Source organism: Mustela lutreola, chromosome 6 (assembly GCF_030435805.1).
Source record: "Mustela lutreola isolate mMusLut2 chromosome 6, mMusLut2.pri, whole genome shotgun sequence".
NCBI classification, from domain to species: Eukaryota; Metazoa; Chordata; class Mammalia; order Carnivora; family Mustelidae; genus Mustela; species Mustela lutreola.
In genome coordinates, this window is record NC_081295.1 from 147,775,901 (window position 1) to 147,803,345 (window position 27,445).

A 27,445-nucleotide genomic window follows, 5' to 3' on the forward strand; every position below is an offset into this window, starting at 1 on the left:
CGTGGGGCTTTGGTGAGCTCCCCCTCTCCCCTCGTATCCTCACATCCCCACAGTGGGCGGGGCTACCCTCCACACCCAGGAGGGTGATTCCACCTTCATAATTCACTCGAATACAGTGAGTGCAACAGCTGGACATGTCCCAACTCGGGAGGTTTGTTTAGATCTATCCTTGGGACACCAAAAAGGCCAATTTTGCCTATTTCAAAGACTTGCCTATTGGTACTTACTGAATTATTAAGTCCCTCATTGGCCATCAGTTAAATTTAGAACAAAAGATACACAACGGAATACTATGCAGCCATCAAAAGAAATGAAATCTTGCCATTTGCGACAACATGGATGGAAGTAGAGCGTATCATGCTTAGCGAAATAAGTCAAGCAGAGAAAGACAACTATCATATGATCTCCCTGATATGAGGAAGTAGTGATGTAACATGGGGGCTTAAGTGGGTAGGAGAAGAATCAATGAAACAAGATGGGATTGGGAGGGAGACAAACCATAAGTGACTCTTAATCTCATAAAACAAACTGAGGGTTGCTGGGGGGAGGGGGTTTGGGAGAAGGGGATGGGATTATGGACATTGGGGAGGGTATGTGCTATGGCGAGTGCTGTGAAGTGTGTAAACCTGGCGATTCACAGACCTGTACCCCTGGGGATAAAAATATATGTTTATAAAAAACAAAACAAAACAAAAAATCATCAGTTAAAAAAAGAGCTATAAAAATGTCCTGATAAACACTATAATGAATTCACCATACATTTCCTTAATGTACTTGTCCTAAGGGGGTGGTGTATGTCTAGGGGGGTAAGGACAGGAGGATGGAGACCAATCTGTACCCACTTGGCTCCTTTCAGATTTCCTGCGAAGGAGACCTGGGCACTGAGGCAGAACGGACCAGTCAGCAAAAGCAAAGCGCGTTCAGACTCAAACAGAACTGTTCGTTCTAACCCTCTCCCAGAGACTGCAGAAAATCCATTTGTCCTCACCTCTTCTGTCAAGTGGAACTTTTTGGAATCCCTTGAAGACACACGTCTCTCCTATTTTTCCCCATTTATGACCTTCGCAGCCATTAGAGGCCTTTTTTTCCATTGTCCACCTGACAGTCTGGAGGGCAGAGGTGGCTGAAATTCACAGGTAATGCGCAACTTTGTTTTAGCCCCAAATTTCAACCTCCTGTCCTATAGATGAGAAATATGACCCTTTCGCGTTCCCATCTGCGTTCACGAAGGAGGGAGTAAGCAGTTAATAGGCTTGTGCATAACACAAAGAAACTCCCGGAAATGAAAAATCAAAAGAATTTCAAGAAACATCCTATAAAACTCAGGCTTCCTACCCAACTGGCCTCTGAAAGACTCCTCTGAATTCCTGATGGCTTGCATTGTCTGGTGCACAGTGTATCTGATCCTGGAGGTCAGCCCACTGCTATGTCTGAGGCCATAGACTGGGACTGGGCCACCGCGCAGAACGAAGAGAAGAGACAGGTGAAGGACTTATGTTTGAGAGTTTCAGAAAGCAGGAGGAGTAACTATAGGAGTAACTATTCTCTGCAGAAAGCAGGATTGGTGGTAAGTTTCAAAGAGAGTGGGCAGGAGGGGCAGCAGGAGACCCCAAGCTGTGCCCAGAGAAGGGCGTCATAGGGAGTTGGGGTTTTCGGATGTGGACAGGTGTAAAGCAGCGTCGGCCCGAGCGGATAAACAGGCTGTAGTGGTGGCAGGATGTGTGGGTCTGGCCCCAAGGAGGTGAGATTCAGGTGAGGAGACAGAGTGTCGGGGCAGAGCCTAAGAAGGGCTGGGCTGGACTGAGCCCCTTGCTCAAACAGAGAAGGACATGATCACTTTATCAAGGGGGGAATACGGATGCCTGCTCCAGTCCTTGAGCGTGTAATAAAGGGTCCTGAGCCACATTTCTTAGTTTTCCCAACCAAATCAGATGGAGGGGAGGCTCACGCAGAGAAAGTGAGTTCTCGGCAGGGGAACAGGAGCCTGAACAGGTGGGTTAATCTTAGGATGGGGAAGGCAGCAGACAGCCCTGTGATGAAGAGTGAAATAGACGTGGGTCCCAATCCCAGCTCCTCCCACTTTTTGGTTCAATCACTTCAGGTTTGAGGAGGCCCATCTACATCCCAGCCCTGGCATCTGGAAAGCGAAGCCGTCTGAGAAATACTGGAACACATATCCAGTGTGTAGGAGAAGAGTCTGGTGGCTGGGCATGGTGAAAAATTCATTGAGGTTCTTACTCTTCTAACAACCACCTGCTCAAGGAAAATCTTTTTTTGGAAAGTGAGATAGGTTAGAAGAGAGAATAGTGAAACAAACAAATGACAGCGGGGCTGGCGGGGGGAGAGGGGTCATTTACTATCTTCATTTATAAATGCCTACATGTCAGCTACATCGAGAAATGAAAGCATGCCCATCCAGAAGCTTGTCTGGGAATGTTCCTGGCAGCAGGAACTCATGACAGCCAAGAAGGAACAACAGTCAATGGCTGTCAGCTCACGAGTGGGTCAGGAGAATGTAGCACCTCCACGGAACGGAACAGAATTCAGTCCTACCAAGGAATCAGCATGGCGTGCGCGCTCCCAGGGGCACGGAGCTTGGAAACATTATGTTAAGTGCAAGAGCCAAACACGAGAGTCCACGTACTGCCCGATTCTATCTATGTGACGTATCAAGAACAGTCAAATCTACGGACAGAGAAAACAGACTAGTGGTTGCCAGAAGCTGGGGGTGAGGGGCTGGGGGAGATGGGAAGTGACGGCTAATGCACAGGGAGTTCTTTGGGGGGTGATGACGATGCCCAACTCTGTGAAGAAAGCAACAATGAAAGATTGTATGTTTAAAAAAAAACCCAGCTATACAGCTCTTAACGCCTCCTGCTTCCCACCTCCTGAATAAAGAGCATTTGTCTTGCCTGGGTGAGAGATCTTGATGGGCAGCGCATATGCAATGCAGAATTCCAGCAATTTCTTTAACTGTGAATATCAGAAGACATCGATCCTCGTCCTCTGGGGACACTGTTAGGTGGGCGCCGGGGAGGTCATTTTGCTTTTTCTTTCTAGCTGCTTCTTTTAGTCCTAGCTACTGCGTTCGGTTTCCCCACGAGCACAGTGGTTAGAAATCAATCTCTGGTTGATCTTCTCAGGCAAAAGCTTTCAGTGGATAGGCCTTTTCATACCTAGTTTCAAGCTTATGAAAAAATACCGAGGGGGTGCGTGTGGGAGCACTGGTTTTAGGCTTCTCCACATCACGAGGACAGGGGCCCTAAAAGCAATGCTTTCTCCAGACCACTCCAGTTAATAGGCAACATGATTTTCTTTAGGGAACAAATTGCAAGGATGAGGTATTGAAAAACCACTCCCCGTGGCCCATTTGATGTTTGATTTATCTGATAAACACGCCAATAACTCTGCCTACACAAAGCACGCCTGTAGTATTATCGGTTCCAGGAAATCAATGTTTTTCACAAAAGTCAGCAGTGTTTTTAAGGGAATACTTCGGTCAAAAAGTCAGAATCCCCATTTATTCATTTGCAATCCTCATCATCACGATAACAAAATGCAACAGCAAAGAGTATGTCTGCATGGCTCTGAAAGGCTTCTGGGTAGTGCTGGCTTTTGACCCCCAAAAGCACACCCGGCTGTAGTCTTCAAACATTCCAGGAATCGAACACAAAAGTATTTCTAAGAGACTTCCATGAAAACTGTTTTACTCCATAGGGTTAATTGGGTCTCTTTAAATGTCAATAAAGTTGGGGTGCCTGGGGGGCTCAGTGGGTTAAAGCCTCTGCCTTCGGCTCGGTCATGATCCCGGGGTCCTGTGATAGAGCCCCACATCAGGCTCTCTGCTCAGCGGGGAGCCTGCTTCCTCCTCTCTGCCTGCCTCTCTGCCTACTTGTGATATCTGTCTGCCAAATAAATGAATAAAATCTTTAAAAAAATAAAATAAATGTCAATAAAGTCTCTTCATGTGTTTCAGCTTCAAGGTTCAGGACCAAAGGCACAGAACAGATGATGAAGTCCCATGTTTTATGACAGGTTACACAGGTCAGTGGCATGTCAGCTGTAATACATAAACTTCCATGGAGACAAGTACATTCAGTGACTGTAAGTAGCCCACTGGGTCCAATTTTCATGAAGAGGTGCCAACCCCATTTGGTGTGTATAATCTACAAATGAATCCAAATACTATCAGTGCTGAAACCTACAAGATTCAAGCTGGCAGGGCATGGCGGGGAGGGGTGGGGAGGAGGTCTCCAGAAAGGGAGAAAAAGGATTTTTTAAAAAGATTTTATTTATTTATTTATTCAAAAGAGATCACAAGTAGGCAGAGAGGCAGATCGGGGGTTGGGGGGGGGGGGAGCAGGCTCTCTGCTGAGCAGAGAGCCTGATTCAGAACTCGATCCCAGGACCCCGGGATCATGACCTGAGAGAAAGGCAGAGGCTTTAACCCACTGAGCCACCCAGGCACCCCGAGAAAAAAGATTTTTCATGACATCGGAAGTTAAGAGAAGATTATATAAGATTTAAGTTGAGTAATAACAGCAAAGCTTTCATGGATCTCCAGATATCCAGAAAGCTGTAAGCTCAAGCTGTTCATAAAACAGAAATCCATTAAACTTAATGATTTTTATTCTACATTCAGAATTTCATGGTTTGCTTTTCTTTTGTTTGTTGATTGGTTGCATCCAAATATAAGAAGGACAATGCCTTATTCTGCTTTCATTTGGCTAAGGTTGAAAAATTCAAATGGTACCATATTTCTTGTGGGGTCTTAAGGAGGTAGCTTCAAGAGTTCTTCCTTCATTAACGACTATTGTTGGCATTTTTTAAGACTCTGGATTCCACCAAACACTCCCTTGCTGTATTGGAATAACTTCGAGCTCCACTTGAAACATTATAAGCAGTGTACTTATGGGGAAAATATAAGTTGCCTTTTATACGTTTTGACAGTCAATGCTCAGTAATAACCTGACAGTATTTAATTATAATGCCTGACTTTTCTATAGTAATCTATAGCTCATAAAGGGCTTTCTTTCACACCCATGTAGACTTCTTTGTATTAAACCATAGCTCTGCAGTTCAATTTCTGTTAAACCCTTTCAAAAGTATTAGTCAGTTACTGATCACTTAACATAGAGTAGAGGTGCCTGAAATCCATGAGGACAATTTGGAAGAAAGTGACTGCAGACTGGGGAGGGCAGAAAGATCATGACATCGTAATTGTTCTGGTAGTTTTGACAGTAAAGAAGAACCAGCAAAAGATACAACAAAATACATAAACTTAAAACTAAAAGGAAATGTTTCCAGCAAGGGCCACACGAGGGGAAGACCATTAAACATGACTGCTAGTCACTAAATTTCAACTACACTAGCATCAGCATCTGAGCCTCAAGTGCAAATCAGAGTAACAGCTGAAGCAGTTTCTTACCATTGCAGGGGTGTGTGTGAGGGGGGAACAAAGTATTCTTTTCAATGCAGCAGCACATAGCCCTGACAATCTAACTGTGACAAGCTTGCACCATCCTGGGCATTCTATTTCTGCTTCCTAACAGAACAGCATCAGTAACATTTGTGATCATATTCTGTCAGCTGCTCTGCTCACAGCAGAATTTTTCACTTGTATATGGATACTGAGTTCCCTAAGAAGGAGCAGCTCTAAGACCAGGGTTCTACCTTTTTGCTTTACCATATGAGGCCAGCAAGAATAGTTCAGTGCAGGCGTTACACCTATAAACAGACTTGAGATAAACAAGGTCTGTAATCTGCAAATTGGCTCCTTGGAGCAAATAACTGGGCTCATCAGATATTTGTAAAAGCAAATGTAAAATCCATGAATTATGTCTCTGTGGAAAAACTATAAACTGTTCAGAACTTTTATGTTAACAAGACATTTTGCTTTGATGTGTTGGATTTTTTTCCCCTTGTATGTGTGGAAAACATACACAAAAGAGAATTATAAACTTCAGTGTTCTTTAACCTTTACAAACCAACACAGTAATTATACTGCAAGATATCTAACAAACTGAGGTAATGAGCAAAGAACTCTTTTTCCTCCACTTCCTCTAAATGGTTCTCGATTTTTCCTCAATTTACAGACTCACTGAAGAAAAGATTTTCATAGCCATGAATCGTATTAAAGATAAATGGGTAGATAAAATAAAATTGCTCTCCCAATTCACGAGAATATTTGAGGCACCTCCAAAGGAAATGTTTCTTCAAACATAAAGACAGTATTAAATTTTAAGAGCAGGGCTATCATCAAAATGAATGCAGAAAAGAGTAAACATAAGTTAACTTGACAAGCCCATACTGATAAAGCACAGATAAATGTTATCTCTGGGTTACAAGCCCAGTACAGGCAGTCCTCAATTTATGAATGATCTGTGCACACAAAGTTCATTTGTAAGTCAGTCAGTTGGAACTCCAAACCCATTTTCTCAGAGAAACAAAGTTTATAAATAGTGCTTTGCTTTGCAGGAAGGCAAACAAGAGCTATTAAGGCCATAATGTTGACAAATTCTTGTACTGACAGCTCTTAAGCAAGTTGTCCCTCTGTTGAGCAGGGAACAACAGGTCCAGAAATCAAGAGGAGTTTTCAGGGAGTGGGGAGAAGGTTTCTCCTTCCTCACCTGGACCTTCCAAAGTTTTCTTCTGGCATCTGCCTGCCTCTCTTGATAAACTTCTAGCCCTACTTTCATTCGAACCCCTCTATCTAAATACTTCATCCCAAAGCGTGGAAGAGAGCACCCAAATAATTTTATATAGTTGACCCTCCCCCATACTTCCCTTCTTGTGCTCAGATGACTGACCAGAGCTTCCAGAGAGTTCAGTTCAGTAAACGCTTGCTTCAGAGTTTGGTGGGAGATAGCATCTCCAGAGAGTGTGATGGGGGGAAACCAGGCTCTCAGCATAGAACACGGATAATGAGACAGTTGGAAGGGCTGGGATGATCTCAGAAATTCTTTTGGAATTTAGCTATGTTAACAGGAACAGGGCCCTGCAAGTGCAGTTGGAAGAACTTAAGGAGAAGCAGTTTCCTCACCAACCGACACAGATTAAAGCCCAGGATGGGGGCGGGGGTGCCGTATTTTGACTTTCCATGTGGAGCCACACACGATTGCTTGCTCTCTTTCCCACTGAAGAGAACATCAGGAAATGGGTGTTCAGAGGAAGATGGTCTGAAGAATGAGGAGTCCTGACACGCAACCTCAGTGGGCTCCTGACTTTCCGAGGATGGAGCTGTGCTCTTCTGCCAAGAACCGGGTTCTCCCCCAGGGGTGCCCCCAAGAGCAGCTGGGATGGAGCTGAAGGAAGACATCAGGCTCAAGAAGGTACCAGTACCTGCCAGTACCCAGCAGAGGCTGGTTAGTGTTCCCCACACCGGCTTTCTCATCCTCCCAAGGCATAAAGGTTGGCATTCCCCACCTTTCCCGGCTGTTGGGTGTGTCCATTTGGCTAAATCTGGCCAAGGGATCATGAAAGAGAGTGATGTACACCTCTTCCATTATTAAATCTCCAATGAGAGCTCTCACGCTCTCTTCCCCGCAACTGCTGCAGAGGAAACTTCAGGTATCCCAGTGACCTTAGGGAGAGGCTGAGCCCTGAGATGGAAGGAGTCTGGGTCTGGGGGTCTCCACCCCGTGGATACGTTCACCCCAACTGTGGATCCTGGAAGTTAACTCTCACCAGCGGGCGTTCTTCATGCACCATTCTTGCTTTCTGTGCCTTTCTCTTTGTTGCATCTTGTTGGGAAAAGGTCCTTTATGTTCACCCGCCCCAAATAATCCACTAGGTTGGTTGGTCTCTTAAAATGAATGGCCCAAGGCCCCTGGGTGGCTCAGTCAGTTAAGCCTCTGCCTTCAGATCGGGTCATGATCCCAGAGTCCTGGGATGGGGCTCCCTGCTCAGTGGGAAGCCTGCTTCTCCCTCTCCCTCTGCCTGCCACTCCCCCTGCTTATGCTCTTTCTCTGTCAAATAAATAAATAAAATCTTAAAAAAAAAAAACAAAAAGGAATGGCCCCACACCACTAAGATTTTATAATGCTTCTAGTTTTTCCATGTGCTTCACCAATACAGTTAACACTAAAAAGCCCCCTTATTCCCTTTAATCTACTTGGGGAACTGGGTAAGTGAACTCATTACATTATTAACCTCACTGTCAGTGTCCTGCTGAGCCATTGGGGCTCCAGGCATCCCAGGGTCTCCTCTACCGGGACAAGTATAGAATCATTCTGCTGGTCCCTCTTTTCCTTGAGAAGTCTTCTTCTGACTATGTGAAGATTTCCTAAGTGGGTGCGGGTCACAAAAGTATGTATACTGGGTAAGGAAGCTAGGATCATATACACGGTATGACAAATTTCACAGAAGTGACATCACGTGAAAGCTGTTAAAACAGCTCGCTCACTTCATTCTTACTCACTCGGTTTACTTACACGGGGAAGGGGAGGAGAGAAGCTCGGGAAGAAAAGATGACAGTAAAGAAGGGATGGGACCCGCGACCACACCCACCTTTTACTCGGAATGTATCCCTCTGATTACATTACTGAAGGTTACAGGGTATAGGACAGGCTCTAACTAAAGACAGAACTTTGATTTTGTTCATTCCTAAGACTTGGCTCTCTATCCTTGCTTCTCCCGCGGGAATTTTCTGGCACTCTCCACCCTCCCCTCTTTGTTGTGTTTCTGAAAGGTCCGCTAAGTGAAGTGACCATTCACTTCCCATGGAGCATCCTGAAAAATTAAAGAATTGACCTGTATAGGGTCATCCGGCTGATTCAGTCAGTTAAGCCTTGGACTCTTGATTTCCAATCAGGTCATGATCTTAGGATTGTGAGATCGAGCCCTGCCTTGGGCTCCACACAGGGCATGGAACCTGCTTGGGATTCTCTCTCCCTCTGCCCCTCCCCTCCTCACTCATGCTCTCTCTCTTAAAAAAAAAAAAAAAAAAGAATTAACCTGTATAATATGCTTGTATGAACTCTGTGACAAAGGATAGCCTGATAGGTTTCTCAATCCCTATGGGGCTCCGCTGAGGGTTATAGAGCAGGAATTGTGCCTGCGTTTGTTAACCTTACAAGCTTCTGAGATTAAGTCCCAAATCATTCCCTTATTTCAGCATATGACACCGACTTCTGCCACTAAACGAAAAGCAGACAGCCACTGTCGCGAATGCACTCTACTCGGATGCATCGGGTACTCTGATACGGTGCCGACTGGTGTATACGGCTCTGTGGGAAGAACCAGTGGACAAAGGAAGCACCTTTATATGGAAGCACTGACTATGATTAAAATATAGAACTAAATTCCTTATGAAACAAATACTGACGTCCACACAAAGACCATACAAAGATTCGTCATCCTGCTAGTTTGAACATAGAGGGGACCTCGTGCTCACCCCATAGAGTGTCACTGCCCATGTCCACTCTACAAAAGACATCATTTCTTTTTAATTCTACACAAAACACCTGTTCGTATTATGAAACACACCACCATTTAAACCATGTTTCAAGTAACACTGTAGGCAATTCGTAGTTCATGGAGTGCTCTCATCATTAAGAAGATGTTTGGAGCTGACGTTTACACGCTGCAAAAGTGATACGCAATGCGTTATTCTGCATCAGAATCAGAACCACCACAATTGCATGCCTGTAAGAATACCGAGCGATTTCCACGTCCAGGTAACCCCAAAAGGGGCTGACTTGGTCTTCAGTTTCCTTTTCTCAATCAAATGTCTATTTATGGTCTCTTTTTGTCTAACCGTTGACTAATATCAAAAAAAAGGGGGCAAGAACTCAATGTTTAAGAAACATAACTTTAAAAAAAATGTTGATTGGGAGAGGAATGGAAATAACCTGCAAAGGCCTTTAATACGTAAATCCGGTTACTACCAGCCATAATCAAATGCGTGAGTCCAAGGGAGTACGAAGTGAATACACCCACTCTTCGGCCCCAAGCCTAACGTTAGTCAAGCCCCAAGACTGATTCCGACTGTGTGGTAACAGCTCATAGCTGCTGATGAGAAGGCTACCAGCTTGTGGCAGAGATTTAAAAAAAAAAAGTATATATATATATATATATATATATATATATATATATATGTGTGTGTGTGTGTGTGTATATATATACACACACACACACATATACACACATACACATATATACACACACACATATATATATACACACATACATTTATGGACATGTATATATATATATATACATACATATATATAGTCATCTTTGAGGCTTAAGTGGAAAATTGTGAAATAAATGATGAAAACAAAAGAATGAAGGATACAGAAACCCTTTGCTAAGTAACACAGAGAAGGGACAAGCCCAAGAGAAGAACACAGCCGAATCTGAGCAGAAGAACATTAACGAAGGGTCTGCCCGATGGGCATCATTATATAAAACAAGTCCAGAAGACACAGTGCCAAAAGATCGGGAGCCTAACCCTTCAGCGCCCCACCTTAATTTTCTATTTCTTCTAGAAAGTTCCTTGTGCTCGTATAGTATTTTAACTTTTGTGTCTGGGACCATTGGGACCCAGAGATCTCTATCTTGGCAGAGTTCAAAGAGTACATGTGGGGTTTTCCCAAGCAGAATGGTGATTTAATAGGGTTTTTGGTGAGTAGACTGAACAGTAGGCTTGACATCTTTATGAAGCAGAGAGAAACGTCAACTTGAAAAAAAAACCCTAACACTGTCCATGGCTGCTGTTAGGAAGACCGCAATCGCCTCAAATCTCCTCCCTTCTTTTCATCTGGAGGACAGGGACCACCACACCCTCCCCAGCAAGTGAGCTGGTCACTTATGAAGCCATTCGGCCCAGCTCAAGCCATGGGCTTTCCTGTTCATGTTTCACTGGCAGCTTTTTCATCTCCCCTCTTTGCCTAGAACACATAATTCCTCAATGTACATCCTCAGATACCTGCTGATGGAATTATTTCAATTACAGACACCTGCATCACCTGTCTGTCCTGTGAGCTTGACCCGGGAATCATCTTTGACTTCTCCTTCTTCATGCCCTACCTCCATCCACCACTAAGTTCTACAAGTCTACCTCTTCCAGGGCTTTTAGATAGGCTCCTACTTCTTTTTCCTGACCCTCCTGCCCCTCCCCAGGCCTCAGATGAATAGCTTCTTAGGGCCTCTTGTGAGAAGAGGTCTGATAGTGTTTACTTAACTCTGCGGTCCAGCTACACTTGGAGGGGAGTTCAGGAAAATACGGACCCACAGGACCCTAGCGAGAACACACAGCTTATAGGATGTTTGGAGCAGTTGGGGGTGATGGGGGGGGGCTCTCTTGAGGACAGAAGGAATGGTCGGGTGGCTAAGATAGCACACAAGCCAGATTTACATTTGTCCACAGTCAGCAATGGTGATCTTCTTGCTCGTCCTGCCACTCCTGGACCCAAAGTGCCGCATTCCTGGACCCAGTCCTCCTGTCCTTGCTCACTTTGCCAAAGACCACACACTTGCCATCCAACCACTCAGTCTTGGCAGATGAACACCCTGGAACCATTTGTGTTGGGTCCAGCATCCCCCATGGACAAGACGCCAGGCCCCGTGTGTTTTGGGATGAAATTCTCATCATCCACTTCCTCTCTGCCGAAGGATCGGCCTCCCAGGCCGTGATGGCAAGTGACGACGTCACCACCCCCGTGCAGAGAACCCAGAACAATCCTGTGAAAGCAAGAAGCTTTACAACCAAATCCTTCCTCCCCGATGCTCTGAGCAGGAAAATTCCCTGCTGTCTTAGGAACTTTGTCTGCCAATAGCTCAAAGGAGACGCAGTCCAAGGGCTCACCGGCCACTGCAATGCTGAAAAACTCAGTAGGTTGGACCATGGCTGGGTGGCGGCGTCTGTAAGCCCTCCTTACCTATCTCACTCCTAACTCACCTGTCCTCATCTTTCCCAAGTCCCAGCCAGCTCGACATGCTTTTGCCAATTTTATATATGTACCAGCTCACTGGGTCACTTCCTTGAGCAAGAATTTGCAACCACGTCACCTGCCCCGTGAGCTTCCAACTCCAATGCCACAACTTAGTCGCCCTCTCCTCTGTCCTCCCCTCGGGCCCAGCTTCCTTTCATGCTGATCTCCAGCAACAGTGCACACATCCCTCGGCCAGCCTCTCCACCTTTCCCACACAGGTGACCTACATCCCTCCCTCGAGCCTTTGTCCCTGCTCTTAGATCCATCCCTATTTTACCTTTTTAAAAAAATATATTTATTTATTTGAAAGAGAGAGAGAGAGAGAGCACATAGGGGGTAAGGGGCAGAGGGAGAGGGACAGAATCTTCAAGCAGTCTCCCCACTGAGCATGGAGTCTGACATAGGGCTAGATCTCATGACCCTGAGATCATGACCTGAGCGGAAATAAAGAGTTGAACGCTCAACAAACTAAGCCCCCCAGGTACCCCCAGACCTATCCCTGTTTGCAGCACCCATCACCTCTACACCTGCTTTCAAGGTGCTTCTCCTATGAAACTCGTCCTGACCCCTCACCCCTCCAGCCATACCCTCTTCCTCTCAACACTCACTGACACACACCTGCCTTGCCTCCTGCAAATCCTCGGTTGTATACGGTCATGTATTGCTCCTTGGGGATTGGTACTGTTTCCTCAGCTAGATTTTCATAAAGATAACTTTAGATTTATAGGCAGTTGCAAAAATAGTACTGAGTTATCTGTCCCCAGCACCAGGCTTTATGTTCAAATCTTACATAATCATGGGACAATGATCAAAACTAGAACATTAAGCCTGGTCAACACTACCAACTAAATCATGGAATTTCTTAAGATTTCACCAGTTTTTTCCACTCACATCCTTGTTCTGTTTCAGGAGCCCATCTAGGTTTTCACAGGACCTGTACACATCCTGTCTCCTCCAATCTGTGCAGTCCCTCAATCCTTATCTTTAAGACCATGACACTTTCAAAGAGTACTCATCATCAACTGTTTTCTAGAATGTTCTTCAACTTGGGTTGGCTATTTTCTCTGGATTAGAGTGGGATGACACAGGAATGGGAAGGATACCACAGCAGCGGTGTGGCCTTCTCAGCATTTCCCATGAAGGGGCACCCAATGTCGGTATGCATTATTGGTGGCCCTAAAACTTACTCAGTTAGGGCAAGTCCGTCAGGATTCTCTAGGTGGAGTTACCTACTTCTTTTTGTGATTACTAAGTATTTTGGAGGGAGATAGTTTACGATGCTACATATATGCTGTTTCTCCTTAATCTTTGGCTCACCAGCTCTAGCATTCATCAGTGGAACTTTCCTATGACATCTACTGCTATGGGTTCTAATGATGCCTCTCATTTATTTGTTTATTTATTGGAATTCTTCCATAAGGAGAATTCTTTTGCCCTACCAATTTATTTATTCAATTATTTACTTATATCAATATGGACTCATGGAGATTTATTTTATTCTTTGATTGCAGTCCACTATTATTTCATCATGAGAGCTGTTCTAACCCCCAGCTAAATTTTAGGCCCGATTAGAGCAAATATGGCCACATCCTATTCTTAGATATTTTCCCTTGTGTCTAAGACAATGATAGAGACACAGTAGGTGTCTGACTCATTGACTGACTGATTCAGTCACTCGACTGATAATGTTCATGGCCTTAACTTAGGTGCCAGAGTTATAACAAATAAACAGTTCCTTATTTCAGATTTGCAGTCTAGTTAATAGAGATTCATGTGTGTGTATCTACCAGTCCCTGATAAAAATATTTGGAGTGGGGCACCTAGGTGGCTCAGTGGGTTGAGCTTCTGCCTTCAGCTCATGATCTCAGGGTCCTGGGATCAAGCCCCACATAGGGCTCTCTGCTCAGTGAGGAGCCTGCTCCCCTCTGCTTCCGCGTGCCTCTCTGCCTACTTGTGATCACTCTCTCTGTCAAATAAATAAAAAAATAATCTTAAAAAAAAAAAAAAAGGAAAACTCACTTAAAAAAATATTTGGAGGAATAACACAAGAGCTCAAATGTGACTACACTAAACTCTGCCTAGAGAAAAAAGAGTAGGGTGGTAGGAGAAAAAAAAACTGCCTTAAGAAAAACAATGTTTCATTCCCTTTTACACCATTGCTCTATAAAATAATAAAAATAAGTGGGCATATAAAATATCTAGAGACAAATACCGTAACACGGTTATTAGCAGGTATACCCTGCCTCTGTATCTTCTAAACTAATTCTTAAAATCAAACCTCAAGGGCATGCTTTTTAGGAAGATTTAATGTAATAAACACAGACTCTTTATATAGTGACTATATGCTTTACGAAGAAAATTGGAAAGAGCTAAGGTAAAAAAAAAAAAATCTGAGAAGCCATTTATCTTAATCCAGTTTCCAAATGCAATTTCATAGTTTTTATGCCTTCACAGGGAATAATGAAGAGCAAATAAGAAGCATCATCAATCAGAGATGCATTCCCTAAGTTTCTTTACTTAATTCAGTTTTCTTGTACCGCTCCTACTGTATTTTCCAAACAAAGCTGTTCTTTTCCGCGTTCAGACCTGCAGATATCCTCCAGAATACTAAACAAACAATTGGGGCACATCTTCTGTCACAAATTACACTCTGTAACATTCTTTATCCAAAGCATTTTGAACTCCCAGCAAGCAGAGACACATCCAACACACAAAGAGACCTTGCCTTATTGCAAGAGCAGCAAACAATAGAGAATTTGTATTTTTAGATACTTCTTGACACTTCAACCTGTTACTATTTAACTCCTACCATTGTTCTCTGTGATGAACAAGCAAACGCTCTCCAACATGCCTGATGTTACATCATGCACTTTGGTTGCAACAGTATATGCCGTTGCGCCCTAAGTCCTATCCATGTGTCTTTTCTATGTTAGGGTGTATACAACAGATGCAACACAGACACACCTACGTGTCGCGTCTGTGGCTATCCCCATGCATGCACGCACATTCACGGATGCACACACACACAGCCTCATAGGCATGCCGATTCATCCCCATGTCCGTATTCACGTAGAAATCTAGCTTGTTCTGCTGCCTGACATGTCCATGAACACACGCACACACACACACAAACACACACACACAGCATGCAATCCGGTGGCTTTCCTTTTGTTACCTTTGGTAGGAGATTAAGATAGAAAGCATTACAAAAAAAAAAAAAAAAAAGCCAAGAAGACACTTCATGGCGTCTGTGATTAAGAAACAGAAGCCAAGGAGACACATGGGCTGCCGCATAAAGGGAAGTTGGGCGCGCCAGCCCACGCTGATGAAGCTTTACCGTGTTTCACCTTTCCCGCTTCAAGCCTTCCTCCTTCAGCATCCTACTTACCTGCCTCTTGTTCCTAGCCTGCATGCTGCCCCGCCCCATCTCTCCCCCACAAAATCCCCCCCAAAGGATCATTATTAAATGTAACAAAAGAGCATGCCTTTTTGTTAGGCTGTTATTCAACATTGACTCCGAGAAAAAAGAAATTACTATAAAATGATGTGGTGTAAAGCCCTGAGAGAGAGTGGACAACTCTGTTATGGAATTCAATGGAAACATTTTGGGAAAATCCCATATACACAGAAGGGTGCTGGGCCAGAAAAATGAGGAGCAGGAAAAAAATAATAATTCGTGAATATTTTTCAGTGTTTTCACAATAGATTTTTTTTCCCCTGTCCATGACTGGTTCTCTGGGGGGTATTCTAATAGGTGATCTCGAAGGTGATCACGGCCCGATACCTTCCTCACACCGCAAGCACACTGCACACTGACAGAAATAGCATGGAGCGGGCGTCAGAGTTCACAAAACATTTTTTACGCACTACCTCCTTGATCTCTCTCTCTCTCTCTCTCTCTCTCTTTTTTTTTTTTTGGTAGATTGTATTTATTTGAGAAGCAGAAAGAAAGCACACAAGCAGGGGGCAGGGTAGTGGCAGGCAGAGGAAGAAGCAGACTCCCCATTGAGCAGGGAGCCCCATGCGGGACTCGATCCTGGGACCCTGGAATCATGACCTGAGCTGCAGGCAGCTGCTTAACAGACTGAGCCACCCAAGCATCCCTCACTTGATCTTGACAACACCCTATTAGATACAATTGTCTCCATTTTTGTAGATTACCAAAAAAAAAAAAATCCCCTCAGATTTTAAGTGATTTCAGAGTTAGTAAGTTACACAACTGAAACTCAAAACCAGAATTTCTGATACCACACATCATTTTTTCCCCATGACATGAATTTTACTTAATTCTCCCTGAATTCATCAGTTCCATTTTTATAATAGTATATAGTATGAACTTAATAGTATAATATAATATATATAATATACTAGTATAATAGTATGAACTCTGCTTACTGCCTAAAGACTGTATGTGCCTCTAAATGTAACTAACCCTTGAAGCCGTATATTTCTTTTTAAAGTTCTCTCTTTTCTGGTTAAATTAAAATGCCCACATTCCTTTAGCACCTGCTTCCTTCATCCCCAGACCCCCCCTTTTGAGAGATCAGATGTCCTATTATCAAATGATCTGATTATTTCTATGCTTTTTAAAAATGATTTGCTTTTTAAAAATTCTTATTCTTTGCTTTTTAAAAATTCCTATTCTTGCACACATTACTCAGTATTTTTCAATTTTAACCACTGCTACTTCCATGTTTGTTGAAGATTTATCATTTACTCCAGAAAGAGAGAAAGCACACACTGGAGGGACAGAGGGAGAGAGAATCCCAAGCAGACTGTACCGAGCATGGAGCTCGACGCGGGGCTTGATCTCAGAACCCCACGGTCTTGGCCTGAGCCAAAATCAAGAGTCGGACACTTAACTGACTGCACCAGCCAGGCGCCCCTCCATGTCCTTATTCTAACAGCTATCACAGTGGTTACCTTCTACCCCAGAAAAATCTAAGGAGTTCTACATGTTTATTCAACTGCCTTTGTCTAGCATGCACATTTCTTGAATTTTCCTTTCCGGCCACTGTTATTATGAAGACCCTTGAATGAAACAGAAGCATCGTCTGCCAGCTCATTCTTCCTGAGCCTTTCAGAAGGTGTCTCAACAGAATGACTTCTCAGCATAGTACATTCTGACGTCATAGATACTGAACACGATATAATCCCTACGAGGGAGGCAAAACGAAAAGTAGCTCCAAACAGACAGATCTATTTATGTGCCGACACAGCCCGATAATTAGACCACTAGGAAAAGAAAGAGAGAGAAACTCCCCAGATGACAGCTTAATGGGACATCGGGCGAGACCCCTCTTTGGCGTGAGCGTAGGGGAGTGTTCACGGCGGTCAGCGTGGGGCTGCCAAGGCCGCCGGCCACACCGTCAACCTTAGCAATGATCGGGCTCCGGGCGCCCCACCCCTCCCTTCTTGCCGCCGAACTCCGCTTTCCTGCTGTTTTAATTGGATTATTTTGGAATCTGCTATTTCTGTCTCGCTCCTTTCCCCAAACTGTCATGTAAGTACTGCAGCTTGACTGTAACTCAGCTGCCAAATCCTACTCCCGAGACGGCTGTATTTCAGTGGCAAGTGAAGTGTTATTCCCTTGATATCATCTGAAACGCTAGCTTCAGAGGTTAAGCATCTGGGGGGGGGGCACCTTTATGCAGGAAGGGAGTGTTTTGTTTTATTCTGTCTTATCATTCCTGGAGGAGCAGGTCATCAACTCTACCTGAGCGTGAACGGGGGAACCTACCAGAAAACACCGCACGCAGATACTCAAATGCGCCAAGAGAATATAAAGACCCATTAGGACTTTTCCCAGGTTCTTTCCTACAGGGACTTCAAAGCCTTAAAACATCTAGAATGGAAGATGATGATCATTTTTAGAAGGAAAGAGGCCGCAGAGAGTAACCCATTCGTTACAGATATAATATTTGGAGGCGCAGCGTATGTGGACCTCCTGATCTTCCTGACCCCCAGGCCAAGGGCTTACCAGCTGAACTTGGGTTCAGCCACAGACATGCACAAAGGATCACAGCTCTGCCTGGGGGACCAAAGACAGCTCCAGCTTCTAAAGCATGTGGTATCGGCACTAAATTTCTTGTTCTGTTTGGTGACCCTTGATTTGTTTTAGACTTGGGATCTAAAGTTGATCTCTGTGAGCAAGAAACCAGAGTGGAAATAGAGGGAGAAGAAGAGTAGAAGCAGCAGCAGTACACGGCACCAGGCCAGGAAATGTGCAAAGGTCTGTATGTATATGATCTTCACAGTGACCTGTTGTCCTCACTTTAAAGAACAGGAAAATGAACGCTAGAGAAGACAGAATCTTTCTGAAGAGAAAACAGGAGGACCAAATACAGCCGCCAAGTCATTAACGCTACCTCCCCCAATTTTACTAAAACATGTAGTGAAATCCTAAATTGGAGGAGGTCTTGAGGTAGCGGGTCAAGGCAACTAAATGATCTTCAGGTTCCCTTCCACGTCCAAGTACTACAACATCGGAAGCTATAATACCTAACATTCTACAATTCAGAAAACGTGTTTAAATGTTTCCTCTCCGTTGATGAACTCTACAAGGGGGAAAAAAACCAAACAGCATTAATTTGAAAGGTACTCCAGAAAATTGACCCTTTGATATTTCTCTTTCTACTCACTGCTTACACTTGGAACAATGCAGTGTGCCAATGTCAAGGGCAGCATCAATGTAGTCGAGAGGAAAGGATTTCTGCAGCTTTCCACCTCAGGGTCCCAAAGACAAAATGGTAGGCTTTGGAGTCAACCATTTTCTTACATGTTTTCCTCCATCAGGTGACACAATAATCTACCTTATTTCATGAGGTAAAGGAGCTATGTGAAGGTCTGTGCATTAACAAAACCACATGATTTATAAGGCTTTCCAAGAATAAGGTGCTTTACACGGGAGTCTGGTAAATTATTTTAGAAACTCAAACACACTCCACAATAGTTTTGAAAAGCTAGGCCTACATCTAAAACACTATGTACTCTTGAGTCTTTGTCTCTACGTTTTTCATTTTGCTATGAAACACATCATTAAATGTTTCAAAATAAATACCTTCCCCCAAAGTGGCTATGAATTATGGAGGCTTTTTTTTTTTTCTTTATTTTTTCAGGAACTGGAGTGGAATGCGGAAGAACATATCGATGCTGGAAGAGAAGTTTGGAGGAGATGTCTATTTTAAATATTTAACGAATAGCAATAGGGTTTTCTTAACCGTGAAAATGTGCGTTGCTGAGGTACTATGCAGAATGCATAGTATATGCATGTGTTGGGTAGTTGGGTGGGTTGGGTTGGGGAGTGGGATCAGTGACTAAAATGGGCAAGTCAAAGAAGGAAAAAGCATTTAGGTAAAATATATGGTAGAGGTTTGAGCCCCAGAAGAAAGCCATTGACCAGGGAGAGACAAAATAGAGAAAAAGCCACCCCCATACTAGTGACAGTCAATCCAAAGCCAGAAAAGAAGCTTTTACCAAACCCATGCTGGAGGCCAAAGAAGACAAAAGAAATCTCTTGAGCGGATCTTATTATTTAAGAGACCACTAAATCACCCAGGAATGGAGAGAAGAAAGTCAGAAGAACCAAGAATCTTGTTTCTGGTTTCAGTCCCAGAAACAAGAAGAGCAGAAGGCCACCAAATACTGGAGAGGCCAAGATGTGACGGCCAAAGAGACTCTTTTGATCTGGAACTTTTGTCCGTTTCAAGTTAACCACGTAAAGTTAACTATGCTCGTGCACGGAAGGTGGAATTAATTGTATACTTAATCTCCCCTTGTAACATGAATGACGGTGGATAAGGTAAGAAAAAGGATGCGGTTAATCAAAATCAGAATAAGGTACGCAGGTTCTGGTAAATCAACTCTTCCCCCCATTCTTTGGGTCGTGGCTGAACACAGCAACTGCCGCCATCTACCGTGGGCCGCCCACCCCTCCGTCTAGCACGTTCACAGAGTCGTAGACAACAACATATTCATTCCATGATGGTTTAAAATATGGCTTGCCAATCGCGGGCACCATTTCGATGACCTACCTACGTTGAGTCCGTAGCTGCTGGAATGTTCCCGGCCCTGACTGTGTGCATCCAAGCAGAGTACCACACCAGCTGTCTTCTCTCTCCACTTTCTACTCCGTTCCCAATCCAGTACTGCTGTTAGTAACCAACACCTCACGGCCAATGGCCGACCGTTCTCTGGTTCTTTCTGACTTTCGGATGAACAGGTCTTTCTCCATTGGGTTCTCTCATTTCAGATGCATTCTCTACCTCCTTTTAAAACAGACCAGTTCAGCTCCACGTCCACCTGAACTAGGTTCTGATGCTCTGGACGGTGCTGCCCTTGGAAATGTGAACACCCTTAGGGCAGGCTTCCTCTCTATCTTGTTACATTCCCAGTCTCTAGTGCTTAGACCCATACCAGTACATAGTACCCCTACCAAAGAGGTATTTGCTGGATGAATAAATGGGTAAAACAGGACTGAATGGAGTTAGAATGTGAAGACATGGTCTCAGCCTCTTATACTTCACTCTATACCAGCAGAATCCTCATCACCCCACAAGCCCCATGGGACTCTGCGAACTGAGTTTTCAACAGTGATCTTGACCTGGCCTTGCAGACAGATCTCCTCCACGATTGCAAAAAATGGTTTGGTTATAGAGATAAGCAAAAAGGATGGGACCACAGGTGTGAGGCCACAGCATAGTTAAATATGATGGGACAGTACCCCACTCTTCTGCCTTCCTAGAGAAGGTAAAGCCCTAGAGAATCCACATGTCTGCATTTCTGCGGCCCAGCCAGTGATCTGCAGCAAGGAAACGGTTTTTTCCTCGCTGTTTGAGTTCTTATTGATTCTGTAGTTCAGGAGGAGTTCAAGTGCTATCCAAATACCAAATGTTCCATATGGCAGTGCCATTACCGTTCTCACCACCATGACGTCCAGCCTTCCTACCTACGCCCGTGAGCTGCCTCACTGAAGTCTGGCAGGACACTGCGAACTCTTTCCCTGACCCATATTTGCCGACACACTTGACCTCTCTCCCTTTATGCACTCACTCATTTAATCAAAATAACGATGTATGTGTACAAACACAAGTTGCATTTTCTTATTCGCTCTCACGATCATTTACAGGAGAATAATTTATGAGCCATTAAAGAGGAATTCTTAAGCTAAACTGTCTTAATTAGGAACTCAGAGGTTCCTCCTCGTATTGAAAAATACAGAGCTGTTCAAATTAGACTGTAAGCGTGGGCCAAAGCAAACGTGCGGATTCACACGCAAGGGTTGCGGGGCAGGCCAGTGGAGAGCGTTAGCCGAAGCTCGCCGAATGGCCTTGCGTTTGTCTCGCTAACGTCAAATCATCTGTTGCCTCTTCTTCCTTCTATTTTTCAACTGACTGATGTAGCTAAAGGATGGAGGCACCGCACAACCCCACAGGTTTCCCTTCTGTGTTTATGTGGGATGCAACATATGCTTCCTAACAGCTGGGGGTGGGGGTGGGGGTCTCTCACTCTACCTTCTCGTTCATTTAATTAGGGAAAGGAAGCTTGTTTATCGTGGGGGAAGAGATGGGGCATACGGCTCACGCATGGACCAGATGGAGATTCTCCACGTGCAGCTCAAAGAGTCCAGGAAGCCTGCCTCACCTGAGGCGCTCACTGGGGGACAGGAGTTAGGCAGCCCGCCCTCATGCAAGGGCTGCTCCCAGGGTCCCACGGGCCAGGGGACATCAACAGATGTCACCACTCTGTGGGTGAATGGCTCTCTCTGACTTGCAGACTTTGGTCGGACACTTTTTCCAGAACTGCGATGACTCCATTAATTCAAATTAAACCCATTTAGAAATATATTACACATTGGGGGGTGGGGATGCCAGATGAGGATGAAAAGAAAGAGGCAGAAGAAAAAAGTAACAATTTTTGTATGTGTGCAAACAAGACTGAGGTACGCTATGTTTAAGCGTCGTATTTTGCTTTCTTTTCCCATTTATCCTAAGCATTTTCTACTATCATCAATTATGGTTCTGAAATGGGATTTTTTAATAATTTTCAACATTTCACCTATGTTTTGTTGCAACCACACCCAAGGAGGTAAGTACTATTATTCTTCAAATTTTATAACCTAAGACACTAGAGATGTGAAGGAAGTTGCCCAATGTCACACCTCAGGAGAACAGCAAAGCTGGAATTTGAATCCAAGAAATCTGGAGCCTTCTCTGTGGTGATCTGCAGCCCCTGAATCGTGTGGAGCTGTCATCATCACATTGACTCAGGCTCCCGACGCTGGGCAGGTGCATGCATAAATAAATATACACACATACCTGTACTTTTAATTTCATAATAATTTCAGATCCATGTTTAATGTGGGCCATGAGCAAATACTTCTACTAAGAAATGAAAAAATTGAAAAAGAATTGCTCTCTGGTGATACTGTGGTTGTTGAAAAATACTTGGCCATAAAAAGGGGGAACACAAAATTCTCTAGGACCCTTCCGTGCCTTCTCCATTTAAGTATTATCTCACCGATGTAAAAAACTGGTGAGTTTTATCCATGCTACTGTCTATTGGAGGAAGGTTCTTCAAAACAGTATGAATTATAAATTTACAAATAAACACCTCCTTGCACAAAAATAAAATAAAATAAGACCGAGGGGGGCCTGGGTGGCTCAGTGGGTTAAAGCCTCTGCCTTCGGCTCAGGTCATGATCCCAGGGGCCCAGGATTGAACCTCACTTTGGGCTCTCTGCTCGGCGGGGAGCCTGCTTCCCCCGCCCCTGCCTGCCTCTCTGCCTACTTGTGATCTCTCTGTCAAATAAATAAATAAAATAACAGAAAATAAAATAAAAATAAGACAGAGATACCATTTCTCATAATCAATTGGCAAGACACTTTGTTTTCAAAATTCTCAGCACTGGCAAAACTGTATGGAAACGTACTCTCATATACTGCCTCTGGAAATATAAACTGGTATGACTTTATAGAAAAAATGATTTGGCAACAAGTAGTATCAAAAACTCTTAAGACTCGAAAACTTCTAAACTCTCCGATTTACTGGTAAGGCAGTATCCTAAGGAAGTCACTAGTAATGGCAACTGATATAAAGCTATAAGAACATTCATGGTAGCAAAAAAGCCCCCCCCAAAAAATTACAGACACCCTAAGTGTCCAATAGAGGAGATCAATTAAATAAATTTTAGGATATGCATTCAATGGTCCACTGTATATAATCATTAAATATCATGCTATAAATATATATCCATTGGTATCAAAAGATATTCATTATTACATATTCAAGAGGAACAAAAAAGTTAGGTAATAGTACATATTATATTATTCCCTACTGCTGTCGGATGGTTGTTTCTCCCAGCTGAGGTTATGAACGCCATCATCAGAATTCTCTCTTTCTTATCAATGCTTTATCATCCATCCTAAACAGTGATCCCGAAATAATTAGAAGCTCTTTTCTTTCCCACACAAAAAGCAAGGGTTCCATTTTTACAAGACAGAAAGAATGAGTACCCGGAGAATATGTGAATCTCTAGGTGTACATTTAAGTAGTGGGTTTGTGTGTGCATGAGACCAGGTAGGCAAACATCGTCAGCACTACCTTGGGAAACTTATACTAAATGACAGTTGCTTTCATAGTTAAAGATCTGGGAGGTCTTTACCTGTACCATGTGCTTTCATCACACTGGAGACACATAAGCAGTCAGTTCCTTCCCCGCAGATCTCTCCACACCGATTTTGCTGGAGTGGAAGGGGTGGCAGTTGAGAAACTCAGGGTAAAATGGCTAGACCTGTAATTATAAAAACAATTTCCCACTGAGTGAGGCAGCTTTCTGTGGCCTTCATTCACATCAGCTGAAGTCACAAAAAAGAGAAACATAGTTGCATAATCTCTCTCCTGCGGGCTTCGCACACCCACACCCATAATTCTTATGGCAGAATGTCAAGAACTCAGCAAGCAGGCCCACGGCTGGTCCTCATCTCCAGGGATGGAAGCTTTCTGGCCATCTTCTAAATTCGGGGATGTCCCCATCAAGATGATGTCGTTCTCTCTCCTCCTTCCCTAATGATTCCAGAACTTCAGAGGAATTTAGAAAAAAAAAAAAAAAGTTCTCCTCCAGAAAATGTCAGCAACATTACAGAATTTGATGGTGTCTTAAGATTCCTTCCAGCCACAAGGGAAGCAAATTTGGTACCTGCTTTTACCATAACAGCCCAGCATCTGCTTTCACAACTGTATGTGTCTCCCTGTGGATGGCTGAGGTCTAGCATGCTATTGGTGGTAAAACTCCAAGTCCTCACTAACGTTTACTGAACACTTACTATGTTCTTGGCTTTATGCACATTACCCCCATTGTATTGTATCCTGCAAAGTAGCTAGCAATCATTACTCAAGAGATCTTAGTGTTCGGAGAGCTAGCAGGTGTTAAAGCCAGGATTTAAGCCAATACTGTGCACAGAGGCCATGTTTATAATTCCAGGACTGTACCATCTCTCCCAAATTGATCCTGCTATCAACATGCCTGCATTTATTATAAAAACATTAACTATCAAATTGACACCACCTTATTTTTTTCCCACCGAGTTGATAGGTTACATAGGTCTTAGCATTACTCAGTCTTTTTGGATGTGGCTACCCTGCAATTTTAATTCCCAAGCTAAACTGAAATCAACATGTTCCTATTTCAATCAAGAGTAAATTCATAGTTATTTTAGTCAATTAAAAATGCCAACTAATCCCAAATCCAGATGTCAAGCCACAAAGGAAAAACCTAAAATCCAAGTCCTCCCTAAATGGCTACATTTTATTGGAAAGAAGACAGATTAACAAAATCAAGAGCCATATGTGAAGCCCTAATTTAAGATATGGAAGTAAAGAAAGGAATTTCTATATTTTATATGTCTGTGGTTTAAAAAAACACTTAAACATTTTTACCTATTTACAAATTCTGTATACTAGAGGTTTTCAAATCACTGCAACACAAAACAAATGTGAGCACGTCAGGAAACCAGCAAAGTTACTTGTGGGTCACATATTAATTTCCCTTTTAGCCATGTGTGTGTGTATTTCTTTGGATTATTCTGGTGATATCTCTGTGTTTTTGTGCATGCCTGTCCCTTTGATTAGCATGCCTTTTCCATCTTGCCAACTAGAAAATGCCTACTCATTCTTCAAGGCCAACCTCAAACCTCAATTCCTTACGATATCCACTCCCCACCCCCCCACTACCCAGTTGATATTTCCTGGAAGTTCAAGCAGTGGATTTTGCCCTCCCCTGCTTTCCTAGCTCAGCAATGGGCACCAACATCACCCTGACATCCTCCTCTCCCTAATCATGCCTTACACCCAACCAACCAGTCATGGATTCCACCACCAGCACACTGCCTTCTACCTCTCCCCACCAGCACCACCCCTGCTCTAGGCCACCAAGTAGCACGACTCACTGGAAATTTGCACTGGCCTTCCAAATGGTCTCCCTGCCCTTGCTCCTGCCACCCTTCAGCCCACTCTCCTTCTTACTGTAATGAAATGACTTTCCATTGAGCTAAATTCCTAATGTGGCCAGCAGGGCCCAGTTAGGGTCCAGTCCTTGTGTTCTTTTGCAGCCTGCACTCCAGCTTTTCCAGCTTTCTTTTAATTCCTAAAAAGTACTTTGCTCTCCTAGGCCTCAGGACCCTTGCACATGATCTCCTCTTCACTAAGACTTCTCCCCAAATCACCCACCTTCTTCAGATGACCTTGTACTCTTTTTTCCTTCAGATCTCAGCTCGGCCCTCTTCCCATTGGGGGAGCCTTTCCTGACCTCCACCAGATCACTACCTCCTACCACATGCTCTGATGGAAACACTTTGATTTTTTTTTTTTTTAATACCAGTCACCTTTTTAATTTTGCCTCTTTTTAAATTTTTTTCTAGATTCATTGATTGCTTGTTTCTCCTACTAACTAGTAAGCTCCAGGAAAGCAAAACTGTGTATGTTCCTGCCCACCCTTTACCCTCAGTATTCAACACATGCTTGGCACATTAGAGACACTCAGTAGAAATCTGCTGAATGAATAAATGAGAAAAGGAAGGAGAGAAGGCGGGAAGAAGAACATCCTTTATCATAATTTAATGAGTGTTTGCTGAATTAATTTCCTGATGGCTTCTCAACACACAGAATGTAAGGTCCGCATTCCTTCGGACAGCATGTGAGATTCCTTGAGATCCGACCCCAGCCCGCCATGTCCCTGGTCTGGTAGCACTTCCATCCCTATGGCTTCCGGACCTGACCAACCCTGCTTTGCTTTAGCTCCTCTCTGTACCCTAATCTTCTCTGTCCCTTTGGCACATCATTGTTTCAAACCCATTCTTCAAGTATCAGAAATAGGACTCCTCTCTGTGAAAACCTCTCTGGTACTTTCTAGGAAGCTGGTGCCCATTCGTTGCCCATTTTTCTACAACACCCTGTACTTTCCCTTTTAAAGCAGTTATCAGGGGCGCCCTGGGTGGCTCAGTCGGTTAAGTGTCTGCCTTTGGCTCAGGTCATGATCCTAGAGTCCTGGGATCGAGCCCCGCATCGCAGGGAGCCTGCTTCTTGCTTGGCCTGCTGCTCCCTCTACTTGTGCTCTCTCTGTCTCTCTAGTGAATAAATAAAATCTTTTAAAAATATTAAGCAATTATCATATTTTCTTGTACTTTTATCTTAAATGAGTCCACTTCTCCCAATATACTGGAAGTCCCTTAAAGGCAAGGGACTATACTATCTCCAGAGTTAAACACAGCAGCCTATAACACACAGTCTACAAATCAATATTTGTGAATGAACAAAAGAACATATATACATAGATATATATACACGTACAAACATGTATATGCATATATATGCCATATACATATACAAACATAGCTATTATGATACATACAAATTTCATATGTGCAAAGCTTCAGAGTTGAGTATTTAAAATGTTATTTTTTAATTTTTTTAAAGGTTTTATTTATTTATTTGACAGACAGATCACAAGTAGGCAGAGAGAGGAGGAAGCAGGCTCCCCATTGAGCAGAGAGCCCGATGTGGGGCTCAATCCCAGGACCCTGGGATCATGACCTGAGCTGAAGGCAGAGGCTTTAACCCACTGAGTCACCCAGGTGCCCCTAAAATGTTATTTTTTAAAAGATTTTATTTATTTATTTGAGATAGAGAGACACTGAGAGCATGAGTTGGGAGAAAGTGGGAGAGGGAGAATTAGGCTCCCCACTGAGCAAGAAGCCTGATGCGGGGCTCGATCCCAAGACCCTGGGATCATGACCTGAGCCGAAGGCAGATGCTTGGCCAACTGAGCCACCCAGTTAATATACTTATTAACATAGTATATTTTAATCATTACTAAATGTGAGATATAATGGTTATGAATTCATCTGTAAAGTGGGCCTAAGAACACCTCCTTTGACTGAGCAGTTGGGGAAATTAAATCATATAAGTAAAATATTTACAACAGAGCTCAGCATTCTAGAAGCACTCCATAAATA

General features: G+C 43.7%; 1 protein-coding gene and 1 pseudogene across 10 annotated transcripts in view; both read right to left on the reverse strand.

Moving 5' to 3' along the window:
- The window catches only part of ATXN1 (ataxin 1), a 408,360-nt gene that overhangs the window by 221,494 nt on the left and 159,421 nt on the right, over window positions 1–27,445 (reverse strand). For all 10 annotated transcript variants that reach the window (XM_059179401.1, XM_059179406.1, XM_059179402.1 and 7 more), the window contains one exon: window positions 23,599–23,727. The gene's annotated coding sequence lies outside the window, so the exon portion shown is untranslated. The remainder of the gene's footprint in view (window positions 1–23,598; window positions 23,728–27,445) is intronic.
- On the reverse strand, window positions 10,153–17,604 carry LOC131834775 (peptidyl-prolyl cis-trans isomerase A-like; annotated as a pseudogene).